The sequence below is a fragment of the Anguilla anguilla genome, chromosome 1 (genome assembly GCF_013347855.1).
Source record: "Anguilla anguilla isolate fAngAng1 chromosome 1, fAngAng1.pri, whole genome shotgun sequence".
Taxonomy (NCBI): domain Eukaryota; kingdom Metazoa; phylum Chordata; class Actinopteri; order Anguilliformes; family Anguillidae; genus Anguilla; species Anguilla anguilla.
In genome coordinates this window covers 52,083,051-52,097,004 of record NC_049201.1, presented here as the reverse complement: position 1 = coordinate 52,097,004, position 13,954 = coordinate 52,083,051, and the positions used below count along the sequence as shown (strand labels likewise).

General features: G+C 42.1%; 1 protein-coding gene across 1 annotated transcript in view; it reads right to left on the bottom strand.

Annotated features, from left to right (window-relative positions):
* Positions 1 to 3,035: 3,035 nt before the first annotated feature.
* Positions 3,036 to 13,954, bottom strand: part of LOC118220447 (prostaglandin reductase 3-like) — a 30,495-nt gene continuing 19,576 nt past the window's right edge. Inside the window, exon 8 of the transcript XR_004763951.1 lies at positions 3,036 to 5,312. The gene's annotated coding sequence lies outside the window, so the exon portion shown is untranslated. The remainder of the gene's footprint in view (positions 5,313 to 13,954) is intronic.

Genomic DNA, 13,954 nt, shown 5'->3' with positions numbered 1-13,954 from the left:
CCACCAACTCCACCCCCCGCCCTCTTTTCTCTTTTCTCTCCCGCTCTCCCCGCTGTCACGCGCATCTCATTAATTCGGGCCTGTCATACCGTCCGCCGCAGTCTCTCACCGGTAGGTGACAGGTTCCCGATGACTGACAAAGGCTCTTTAGGTGATACCGAGGATCTTCCCCTGGCCGAGTTTTGTAGAGCGCCCCTCAAATGTCACTTTTTTTTTTAAGTCGCAGAGACGCAGGGCTTGCTCTGCTCGAAAAGGAAACGGTTTTTAGTGACTCCTTCTTCCTTCTCCGTTTACTTTGTTTTCATTTACTGTTTGGGATTTTGTTTTATTTTTCGCTTATTGTTCAAGCTTTTGTAAAAAGTGTTCAACACTGTAGAAAAGCTTATAAGGCAAGAACTGTTTTAAAATGTATCTTCTACTTCTTAATTTGGTTTAAATATGTATGTTTTTAAAAATATATATGTTCAATCTTACAATTATTTTGATGTGAACAATTGCATGTAAAAACTAAGGATTCATTGCATGCATGCATTCATTAATGTTTCCCTTATGGCAAAAATTACACAGTTTTTATTTAATGAACAAAAAGGCTGTTATACAGGGTAGCTTTACTGTGGAATAAATGGTAGGGCCATATGGTCAAGATCAAGGAAATCAAGGTCAAGAAAACCTTACTGCCATAGAAATGAAGAATTGCAGGAAACGTTTGCAGTGCTTACTCACATTCCATGAACAAAAGCGAAAGCACTTAAAGCAGATCACACGTCCTCACGCGGCCCAATTCATCGCACTAAAGTGATTAAGCCTCTGTGCTGCCATTGCTGCGTAACTCCATGGCTCATAAATGGACTCAGGCTTCGCAGTGATGCACGGTCATAATTCTAGGCCCGTTGATGCGGTTCACTTTGGGAGGCCACGCACAGGCATTCTGCTGTCCTCGGGCAGGTACACGGTCAGCCGCTACTTCTGGTCACTCGGCAACAAGCCGCACAACCCGTGATGTCACTGCTCCAGAGGACCGTGCAGTGGATGCAGACGGCACGGCCGCAGACGTCCCACCTCCTGACGCTGAATTACCCGCTACCCCACAGGACTCCGGCCAGTCAAACAAAGAGCAGTGCACTTCTTCATTACGTCTGAGAATGAAATTTAAGCTCAAGTTCAATTTTTGTTTCTCTTACATGACCCACTGATGTTGACAGTGGCTGAAACTGAGCGAGCATATTTTGCCTGGAACTGCAAAGCCTGACACCGGCGGCTCAGATTCGTTCCTTGAAACAGAGCAGGTGAGTCGCAGCCGGACGGAATCCAGGCTTGCATCTCCGATGCCACTGCACAATGACTCTGCCTGAAGATGTTCTTTTGATTTGGTCCAGTCTGGCCTGGAGATTTCATCACCTGAAGGTGCAATGGCAGGGGGGCGACTGACTCTTCAAATGGTCGATCCTCAGCCTGGAGTAAAATAATGTGATGTTGAACATCACACGTGTCTTTTTTTCTCCTGAGCTCCCAAACTTGTTCAAAGCACATTCCCTCCTTTAGTGACCCCCCCACCCCCCTCCCCCAGTGGTTGCAGTGACTCTGGCCATTCCCTCTCAGTCCCCTGTGGACTTTTTGATTCATCATGTCAACGGAGTGCATTCTGACTGGTCTAGTGAGCCGTGTGGTGATTTCAGGAGTTGGCTGCCCATTAAAAAAATGTATTAAATAAAAAAACAGGCTGGAAACTCCATGATTGGTCAAACCAAATTTTTAGTAATCAGTATTTTAAGTTTTACTTTAGTTGTACGTAGTGCAATCTAACTAAACGCATTCCCTGGAGTTTTCTTGCTCTTTAGATAAATATGTACTAACTTTCTCCCAGAAAAAGTAATAGGATCAATGACAAATGGGCTTTTAGTACCACGGCAGAATTTAATCACCAATTTTCAGCAGTTAAAGTTCTCTTAAAAAAAAGGCGGGGGGGGTGTTGTCTGCTAATGGACATTCTTGTGCTGTGCTGCTTGTTAATGGACTAGCTTGTGATGTTGCTTATTGTACTTACCTGTGTGTTGGGCCATATTGTTTACGAACACCATAAACTGGTTCCTTGATACAGCTAATGGCCCGGTCTATGGTTCAAAGCACAGACTCGGTTTAACTGGTTCCACTCAATTGTTGTATCGGTCGTCAATCAATTAAAAGCCGTTTGAGTTCTCCCACACAGATAATATGTGAGATTTGGTTCATTTAGCCCCACGGGGTGTGAAAATACATATTAAACCTAGTTGTAAGTGTATGAATCGGTCATATTTTGAAGCGCGGTTCTCCAGTAGGTGCCCTTTATGGGCACTGGGCATGAAAAAGGCAAAGAAGTGGTGGAGGGTGAGGAGCGGTGGGTGGGACTGGTTTGTTATACAGACAAGTCCTTCTATTCCAGAGTTGCAAAAGATGTGATTTTTGGTTCCAAGCTGTTGTATCTCTCCCAGTGAGTAATCACTGGTATATCAGAATGTGGAGATTGCTCTGTTAAATCTATAATTAAGAAAGAGAAATTCACCAATCTGATCAAAATCAAGCGCTTTGTGTTCTCAGCAGGTCCACATGCTGCTAACATCATGTCTTCTGCACCGTTTCTGTCGTCTATTAACTGTGCTGTGTGTACAGAACAAAAGGAAGAAAATAACTAGCCTTTTTAATGTTTTTTCACTTATTTTGTTTTGCATTATTATTTTTTAAAAGTCTGCATTTTCCCAACTCGAGTTTAATAAATAATACATTACCCCCTAGCCACAGGAGGTCAGATGAAACTTCAAAAATAAGCTTCAAAGACAACCACATTCTGTGTCATACCTTGTGCTAAAGGCTTTTCTCTAATCACCAAGTTATTCCTGCCAGTTGTGACTTTGTTCCGCTTGTCGCAGTATGTAATCACGGCAAAATTGTATGTGTGCATTTATCTAATTATTATGTGACACACACACTGAGAGTCAAATGAAAGTCACCATGGGATGTCACTGGTAAAACAAAGAACAAAGTCAGCTCACACCAACACATCGTTTGAATCAAAATATAATTCTTTTTTTTGACACAGTCCTGCCTTTGTTTCTAGGGAAAATTGCCGCGATTTCCGCAGGAACAGAAACAGAATGATCTATCTGTTCTGAATAAAAAAAGCATTTATCAAGTCTTATCATGAATCGTGTGTTAATATGTTGAAACATACTCTTTCTGTCCCCATATATGTATATGATACCACACAATACCTGATTTATATATGTCATTTTATTTATATACTTCAAGGCATTTAAAGCATAGATGAAAGCAACAATAGTTAATCCATTGTGTCACATTTTACCTGCTTTCTTAAGAGGTTTGTATATATTAATTTAGCATAATTCCTTGGTATGTCCACTTATATTCTAGATTGAGACTGACAATGGTCTGATCTCTCAGTTTCAGGAAGTGAACGTATGTATTGAGGCAAATTATTATTCAGTCCTAATAAAGGCAAAATGTTTTATAATTTGTTAAATATCACAAAAGATATGCATTACCCTATATTTGGCGAAGTCCATACAGGTGCTGTCGTTTAGAGGTTCATTACAATATGGTAAAATTTTATCCCATCAGAGCTAAAGACTAGAATACATGAAAATAATTAAAGGTGTAAAAAAACTTGAGAGATAATGTGTGTTTCATCACTGTAGATATGACAAATGAATACTCACTTACTTTTTTAATTAGAAGCAAAGGGAATAGAAAATTAACCTTACGAGAAAATGGAGAAAGAGTGAGAGGAAGGGAGAGAGAGAGACAGAGAGAGAGAGAGACTAAGAAGGGAGAGATAAATTGCACTAGGCAAATGGAACATCGGAAACCAATTATCACCTGAAGCAAGGTAGATGGCTCCACTTTTTCACACCTATGAAATAAGGGTCGTGAGCAGAGCACCAGCATGCACTCAACTTTCCATCCTTAATTTGGGAACAATGTTATTGCCGAAGTTATGTGTGCAGTCAGTGTTCTACATTATTTCATATCAGCCCCACAAAATGCACGCTCTCCTTGAAAAACATTCAGCTTTCTTTTTCTTTCTTTCAATAGTAGACACTAAAGCTAATTTTAAAACGTAGGCAATGTAGGCAATCTGGGTAACCACAGATACCGCCGCCACAATCATTTACATAGCAACAGCTGAGAAGTCCAAGAGTGCTTTCCTTCTCCTCAAAGGTCATTCAAATGCACAGTGAGGAGATCACAGACACGACTCAAACACTGCCCTAAAAACATAACTCAATATTTTTAAAATTTTTGTTACAAATGCTGCAGAGAATATCGATCAAAAGGCCAATTACTCCTATTTTTTTTTGTTTTTGTTTTTGTTTTTTTAGAAATGGCTGGTGTAAATATATTGTACATGGTCTGTCATCTGTGTGGATTGCATAGCCTATGGTCTGTTTTCTGTGTGGATTGTGTAGCATATCTTGCTCAGTGTTCAGAGTATCTTTGCCTGGCAGCAGTATAGGGTGAGTGGGAGTTTGTGAATGAAACAGTGTACCATCTGCTAAGTGCACCTTACACAGACAGAATAATTATACCCTTGTGTCTATTTTTCCTAAGGAGGGAATCGGGGGTCAGGAGCTTACTGTAGAATTGCTGCTTCACACTTGTAGGGTGTGATCCTTGTGTTAGTTCTATGTTATTTGCAGGAAATGCGACAGCAGTTATCTGGTAGGCTAAAGTTAGCCAATAAAGGCTGCAAACACAGAGACAAACATCCACAAAATCATCGACAGAGCCTGAGCTGAACAGTAATTGCACATAAACAAAATATACTGTAACTTTACAATTTTCAACCATCATGGTATCAAGGTCTTTCATGTCTTGGCAATCATGCCAGGTCAAGCATAGAATCACTCAACTGGTCTTTTCGGGAGCAGACATAAACATACATTGTGGAAGTTATCAATTTTAACAATGATGAAATTCACAAATGGATGTTCCCCAGTCCTGTTAGTACAGTAGTTTAACACTGAATCACCGACAGGCCTAAGGGGCTCAGGTTCAGTTTATACACAGACAAAGGCCAAAACTGTGTCTTCAACTCCAGCAAAGGATTGTTGGAATTACAGAAGGGAAAATTCCACATATAACTGATGGCTCATCTTGTCTCATTCTTACCAGGAGCAGCCTGACTTTGAAGCCTTCCCAGAGTGCCAGTTGTCCTTCTTTTTTTGTGACAGATTGACCTCTTTCCAAAACAAGAGTGATGGTGTTACACCCAAGAGTGCATGTGAACAGACAGGAATCACCTTCTGCCAAACGGTTTGCTTGAGAGAGAGAGAGAGAGAGAAACCACAGTATACCAGTATAAAAATGTATAGATGCTAGCACTGAAGTAGAGAAAGGGGAGTGAGGGAGAAAGATGGAGAGAGCAAGGGAGACACCAAGAAGAGAATGGGAGTCAGGAAACAAACGGAGAGAAGGAGGTACTGAAAGAAACAAGCAAGGAGAGAGAACAAGAGAGATGAGTGGCAGTTCAGCATCATATTTCTCTGAACCATACCAGACTTAGTCACTCTTGAATTAGTATTTCTTCTGTCTCATCCTGCAGATGCTACACATTGAGAAGTGGAGTTAAGTTCCATCTCTTCTGTATTTGACCCACAGAGAGCTGAAAATAAACACGTTACTCTGGGCGCCTGGGCTTGTATTGGCAAGAAATCAATCGAAATTCAGTCCAGCATTGTACTGGACCACTAGGCTGTAACATTTTAATCTCCATTTGCCCATACTATGGTTCAGTTTAATTGTCTTTCCTCATGGAAAGACAACAGCCTATGAAGTAAAACCACTGATCTTATAAATCTTTAAAACAGTATGGGGTTTTTGATACAGAATCTAAAATGAATCAAAAAAGCATGAAACACTGCCTTTATTGTAGCCTTTCTTTATAAATGGTATTTGAAACAAAGAGACAAAAATCCTATTAAACGATGCTGTTTAAACAATGCGTTTTTGTTTTTTTCTCCACAGGATTTCACAGAAACCGCCACTTTTGGTGTTTTAAGAAAAAAAGTGAAAACACAAAAATGAAAAAAAAAGAATGTTATCATTATTCACAAAAGCATACATCACTGAGGGGAACAGTGTGACTGTGGCTCAGGGGCTTGCTTGAGCCATAGGGGGTGTCCGCTTTGATGGAAGCTCAAACCATCATTAAAAAAAGGGGCTCCTCCAAGCGGGTCAGAGACAGACGCGAGTTCCTTTTAAAGCCGTCCCTCGCTCCGCCTCGGAGACGGACGGAGAGACGGAGGATGGACGGACGCGCGTCGCCCCCCCCGCGTGCCACGGCACCCCGTGTCACGCTCCAGAGGTGCGCCTCAAAAGCGCACCTAATGAAGAGAGGGCACGGAATGGGCAGAAATATATGGCTTTGGGGCCAACGTAAAGCAGGGATTAATTACGTAACCTATTGCGGCCCGCTTCGAAAGTTCACCGGCCATGAAACAATTAACAAGTGCTCCCCCCTCCTTTATGGGGTCCATAAAAATTATACTGTTGTACTTAATTTTTTTTTAATAAAGTGACAAGGAACGTTTATTAAGACTGGCATATGTTAATAGTATTATGAGCTGTGTGGGGTCTTAAAACACAAAGAAAGGCTCTCTCTAGTCCCAGCCTTCCCATGCATCTCAAAGGTCAATAATACTTTTTATAATTCCAGTCTCATGGACAGTGAAAATAAAAAGAGCGAGAGAGAGAGAGAAGGGAGCCCTAGAAAGACAGATGGAGGGTGAGAAAGAGACAAAGATTAAGAGAGATTGCACGAGAGAAATGGAAGATGTGCAAGATGGGGGAATGGAGTGGATGGAGAGAAAGAGGGATGGAGGAGAGAGGACAAGTGTGCACTGGAGGTATAAAATATATAGACCAGGTCATCCTTTCCCAAGCTCAGTGCTTTGAGTAGAATGAGGCAAACTAAAAAAACGGTTAACACTGTAATGGTCTGATTATGACACAGTCCAGACAGGATGAAGTCTTCCCCTTCCTCTTCCTCCTCAGTATCATAAGGAGAAATGGACAACAAGGAAAGGAGTGGGAGATGTGAGCACTCTGTCCCTATCCACTATAAGAGGATGACGTAAGGGCACATAAATGCACATGCAGAATAAAGACATGCATGCATACACACATCCATGCAGTCATACATTCATAAATACACTCTCCTCTTAATGCATCTTATAACATACACATAAAACACAGCCTAATGTACACTCACACACAAAAGTAAACACATATCAGGCAGACACACATGCACACACGAGCCCACAGGCATGCACACACAAAACTAATCATTCTGCTGCATCCTCGCCAATTAATGTAATCCATTACACTGCAGTGAGCGTCTTGGCAAATTATGCCTTTCAGATGTTGCATGGAGGAGACACAATGTAGAAAACCTCTTTTGCTCACTGAGTGATGACAGTCATGATGACCAAAAAGACACCGGAAATAGAGTGAGATGTATTTGAGGATTATTGAAATTATGCCAAAAATTATGCAAAAAGAAATTTGCCAAAAAAAATTAATGAATAGGCTAAAATGCAACTTCATAATTTCACCCATAATCTACATCAAACCTGCACTGATTTTGGTCTGGACAGCAAACCTGCACTGATTTTGGTCTGGAAAGACCTCAGGGCCTTTGACTGAACAAGAAATCCTCACAAATTATTCTGTAGATTAATAATAACCCTCAACCCACTTTCTCTTATTCTGTTAACCGAAGCAAACTCAACGTATAGTATATTTACTATATGTTTGCTGTGTTGAAAGACCTGATAAAACACGTGTGAAAATTATGTCTGCAATGTAATTTACTGACTACGTCACATGATGAGTCATATTATTCTTTTAATAACCTACAGGAAACTATAAAAAGTCCAATTATCTCCCATTTACTGCCAATAGTTCATATTGTGAAACATGCCATGACATAAGAAAGGCAAACTCATAGAAATCAAATGTTGACAATGTGTTATTCATATTCATTTTTCTCTATTGAATACGTGCGGAAAAACAGCGCCACTATCACCCCAATAACAGCCTGAGTGTGCTTTCACATATTCTAATTGTATGTTACATTCATTTTTATCTTTACTTCAAATAAGTGACAGTACAGCAGAGAGTGACTGTACAAATCTGCCTCCCATTGATTTGTTAAAAGTGGGTTTTGTGGGACAACCTTCCCTCTCTGGCATGTCTGACAAGGCCTCTCTCCCAAGCAAACAGTTCAGGTGCAGTTCTGAGATCTTCTAGAAAGCTCTTAGCTTGGGGCCAGTCTGCTGGTGCCACACGTCCATTGGTTCTGCTGGTCTCCATGGACCTTTCTGAGGCATCAGCAGACAGAAACCTTTCAGGAAGCATTTAGCAAGAGCATGGCTACACGGAGTGTCACTACCAATGCCTATATTACCTGTTGATATAGCCAGCAAATATGCCATCAGTGTAGATGGAGACTGCCCATTATTCTATGGTGCAAAAACATATAGCCCCAATTAGGCAGGTAACAGTATCAAGCATTGCATAAACACATCACTGTTTATAAGCACATCACTTTCCTGTATGTACAGAATATATGTTGATAGAGCTCTAGTACTTTCCTGGGAATGACATCTTGGGAAAGCCTTACTGTTTGTAGGCGTTCCTATCCTGGGCCAAGACCCACCTAGGGAAGGATTCTGGTACCACAGTATCCCTTACATTGTGCAAGTCCTGCCTTTGTAGAGCCATCCAACATGTTGCCTGCTCAGAGAACCACACATGTTGTGGTCATTTGGGGGCACAAGGAGAGCCTCCACCATCTCCTGGTGGATCTTGAGTAGAGGAGGCTCATGGGAGAAGGGAAGTTATGGTGGTTCCTGTCGCTCCTGCCCCATTCCACAATTACACGCAGTTCAGAATCAATATGAGGCTATTCCACAGGGGTGGCCCTCCTGGTATAATGTGTGATCACTTTCAAATTCAGATTAGAGGGAAAGAGTAAGTGAAGAAGCTGCACCTGGCATTCAGTACGGCTCAAGATCATTGAATGCAGCTAGAAATAGAGACAAGAGGAAGCCCAGAGTCAAGGGGCTGGTCTGGCACCAGCACCAAAAACTTACCAAGAATAGAGCTGAATGGTGCAGACATACTTGCCACCCACCCAGACAAGAGCAAATTCAGAAGGAGAAACTCCTTGTGAACATTCTTTCCTGTGTTTCCTATGGGGAGGGGGACGGGCCTAATGGACATCGCCCTCATTTCACAGGTCGCTTAAGGGATGAAGCAGAAGGTGACCCTGAAGGCAGGAGGCTGCCTGAGAATAAAGTGACTGACAGGGACGGGAACAAATAGCACCAGAGGCACGCGTAAAGCGTTCACCAATGAGCACTGCTGGAAGGCAATGCAAGCATCACAGGAGTTATTCTCCGCGAGAGCAGCCACTGCATGTTGAGGCCTGAGGCACAACATACAGAGAAGGTGTTTATCCTCCAGAAGCAGCTTAGCATGACAGCGTTGGCATGGGTGCCAAGAAGACATTCTGCTTGTTTTTTTTGTTTTTTTGAAAAGGTGCACAGCCAGGCACACGATATGCTGCCATGAGCTCAGCTCAGCCAGTGAGATGCCATCGAAGCCATGACAGACGCTTGATGCACACTGGTCTCTTCTTTTTCTTTTTGTGTTTCTGTACACGGGAACACCCACCTTATGCAAAGTGCTATCACTCAAGATGAAGATGACACGGGTGAACAGCCTCAGCACATGTTCATAATATTTCATAAATATTGGCAAAGCGATATTTATGCTTTCTTATTCATACAGCCAGATGTACAGTACGCTGTAACAAGCTCAGGTCAATAAACGAGATGCCACTGAATCAAGCCACAGCTTAGCACATGGTGTGTATTTGTATGTATCTATTTTTTAAACAAGGCCAGTTACACCTGTGTGGTAACAGCTCACGTAAATGAGTGAAGATGCTTTCAATTCACAACCAGACATCCAGTGTAGTGTTGTTTCCTTGTTCTTACTGTTTCTTTGGTGCACAGTTGCATTGTGGGTAGTATTAAGCTCAGGAGAGCAGAGCAGATTCCGGTGCACTGAGCACATAGCCTGTAAGGTCAGAGCCACAATGGCATCATCTGTCCTCACTCAGACCAGCTTAACATATGCAAGAAAGGCCTGTGGGGGAGACTCACACCTCAGAATCGAACGCAGAGACTGTGCGCAGTGCATAAAGAGGAAGAGAGGTTGGTACTTTCTATTTGAGCCTCCGGAGTGGCTCACACACCGAGTGAAGCTGTTGGGGGAGACTTATTGCTCAGCTCTCAACAGAGACGCTAGTTCACCTTGGACTTGATCCTCTGGTGCAACTCATGCACCGAGTGAAAGTGGTGGGGGAGACTTCTGGCTCAGTATTGAACAGACATTTGTTCAGAGACCGTGTGCACGGCATGAACAAGAGAAAAGGTCGATGCCGTCGCCTTAATCCTCCAGAGTGAATTCAGCCCATAAAAATCTACAGACACTTAACACATACTGTAGCTAATGAATGAAGGAACTGAGAGATTCCGCTCGGCTAATGCAGCTTCCCCACTTATTGATTCGCAGCTCTTAGTGAATGAAGTGATGATACTCACTTTAGAAACTGTATACTCTCCTGAAGTAGACTTACGTTGGAGTAATACACCATATAATGCGAGTTCCAGTTGCTTGAAGAAAGCTGTGTATATTATTAGCGAAGCTAATAACAGAGCACCGTATACAGTCAGGTAGAAACGGAAAAGAGGCTGAATAGTGGGTACTTCCCTGGATAAGGCCACGCCAGCGGAAGGGGTGGGCCTGGGCTTATGGCAAATTTGAGAGTTTTCCAGCCAAACCAGTCATTTGACATGGAATAGCCCAACCTCCTGGCAGCCCATTCCAAAATTAAAGGGAACTATTAATTACTGACAAGCCAACAGAGCCAATGTGAATTGAACTAAACTGAACTGCACTGATTTGCACTGCACTGAATGGACAAATGTGGATACACTCTTTTGGACCTCTGTGTGACAGATTCCCTGTCACCTCAAATTCCACAGCTCAGCTGAATTTTATACGCTAGACACTGAGATTGTGTGCAGACTGAATTCAATCAGCGCTGAATTTGCGCTGCACCGTAGAGCTGCTATTAAAATTCCTAAGAACCTGCTCAGTTAAAGTTGTTGTGTTTCTAATCGAGAGGCTAACATTCACGATCGCAAGAAACAGGACTAATGGGTGATATGCACGGCAGTGTCCCAGGAACAAAGTTTATGAATTTATGAACAGGCCTGACTTGGCAATCTGCAGAAAATTTAAATACAAAAACCAAGCATTTTTATATAACATCTATTTATGACAAAAGTTCTGATTAGAGAAAAACGTTGTTAGAGCATTGTAATTTCTATTTGTTGATGGTTGATTATGTAATTATATACACGTGGAATACATCAGATTCACACAATTTCGCACTTCATGGAAAACAGTTAAGCAGGACAAGGGAGAATCAAATTAGTCAGGAGAAAGTTTGTCAACATGTAATCACAAGTGACCACAGGCATATTCTAGACAAATATTGAGGCTTTTGTGGGACTGATGCTTTGCTCCATCCACTAAGAGGCCGATCCACACCTGGCTTAAATACTTCTGAGGCACTTCCTGGAAAACCCATCAGAGGGAGGCAGGGCTAACACTGCACACTGTTAGTGATTGACAAGGGTCAGAGATGGCATCAGGGATCTGATTCCTCCGTGTTTCTGAATAGCCGTTAGCAGGCCCCATTTAAGGCTCTGACAATACCGTGATCTCTTAAGGTCAAGCCAAATAGAATGTCAAAGATGATGGTGCCCCCCGTTGCCCTGCCATGTTGGTGTCAACACTTTCCATCTCTAACATGGGTTGGGGGTATAAGTAGCAATAAGGGCTGCCAAAAGATCACGCCTGACCAGTCACAAATTACACAGGGAGGAGACATTGTGAGCCTGCAGAGGCCTTATAGGCCTTAAAGACAGTGTTCTGGACTTCAGTGCCAAAGTGACCCTTCCGTTTTAGTAGCTGATTACAGAGATTATTGTGTATCCCAGTTAAATTAGTCGGCAACGGTGTAAGTCCTAATTACATTTTGAGCATTGGATGGAAGTTCAGGAAAGGAAGCCTGTTTAATTTATTTTTCCTCAATAGTTCAAAACCTATTTATGAGCAGGCAGACATGCCCTTTAATACATACACTTTTAATAATTGAAGGAAATACATTTTTGCTATTATTGTACGAACAACTGGCAAAAATATAGAATCTTTACAGTGTGTTTTCATACCGGCACATGTGAAGGTGCGATATCATGTGGGTTATAATTAATTAGGCACAAACCATGAGAAGCTGTGCAGTTTTCATGATACACACGCGGCAGGGGTGGTAATGTGTTCCCACCTCAGGAATGCTTATTTATCATAAAAGCCACGCAGTATGAAGTGGTTTCTTCTGCTTATACCACGTTTACTTACCATAAATATACACATATACATATATATTAAAATGCAAATATACAAACATCAAATAGCTATTGGTTTTGGAACGGTCCTTCCAGCTGCCCGATAGGCTAAGGTTTTAAATTTGACATTATATCGACAGATACTGGTAATTTTGCAGATATTGGTAGCCAGTGCAGGGAGATGACATTGCTGGGCCTCGGGAGGTCATAGATTGGGTAAGCAGCTGTATTCTCCATAAGCTGCACCGGTCTGATGGCGGAGGCAGGGACACCATCGAAGAAGAAGCTGCAGTAGACCAGATGGGAAATGACCCATGTGCGGACTAAGATCTCCACACATGACATACAATCGCAATGTTTTTGGAAAGGTACAGTATATTGACCAGTACCACTCTGAATTTCCTAAGGGATACAGGTTGATGCTGTAGTGCCATCCAGGGTGAACAAAAGGTCAAGCAAGGGGAAGACTTGGCTGGGGAGTGCAGCATCTCAGTTTTAACCAAGTTGAGGCTCCAGCTGTGATGTCTTGCAGGCAAGCTGAGACATGTGCTGAGACCAGTGCATCAGAGGGAAAGAGAGAAAAACTTCTGTGTCAACAGTGCAGCAGTGATAAGACAGACTAAGCCCATATCCCTCCACATGACAGAACTAAGACACTAGGTACAGAGAGATAAGAGGAGGGGAACAACGGCCCTGGGAACATCTGTAGAGAGGTCATGAGGCTATGAGGTCACAAAATTGTGCCTCCCTCATGCAACCTGCAAGGAGTGACTACTGAGGTAGGATGTACGCCAGTTGAGAGCTGTGCCACAGATTCCCAGAGTAATCAGGGAAGACAGCAGGAGGTGGTGGTCAGCTGTGTCAAAAGCTGCAGAGAGGTCAAGGAGGACCAGAATGGAGGACAGAGTAGCTGCTTTTGCAGAGTGCAGCTCAATAGTAACTATGGCCATCCCTATTGAGCAGCCAGGCCTGAAGCCAGCCTGGTAAAGGTCTGTTTGAGTTTAAACATATCAGAAGGCTTCATACATACACACACACACACACACACACACACACACACACACACATATATATATATATATATATATATATATATATATATATATATATATATAGCAGAATCTGTCAGTTTAATTAACACAGAACATTCTACTGTGAAGCTAGTGAATTACTATAACTACTGAATTAACTGAATAATGAATAACTGCCAAATCGTAAACACTGAAAAACAATATGTTTAAATAATGTTATATTTCATTAATTGTGATAATTACATTGAAAATGTTGAATAAAGTTGCATTTCCTTCACTGGGTCTTCCTTCATTTGAACTCTTTGATACTGATTCTGTGCTCACATTTGATTAATTAAGGCAATAATTAGTACAAAATAATAGTGATAAAATGGAGGAAAAACG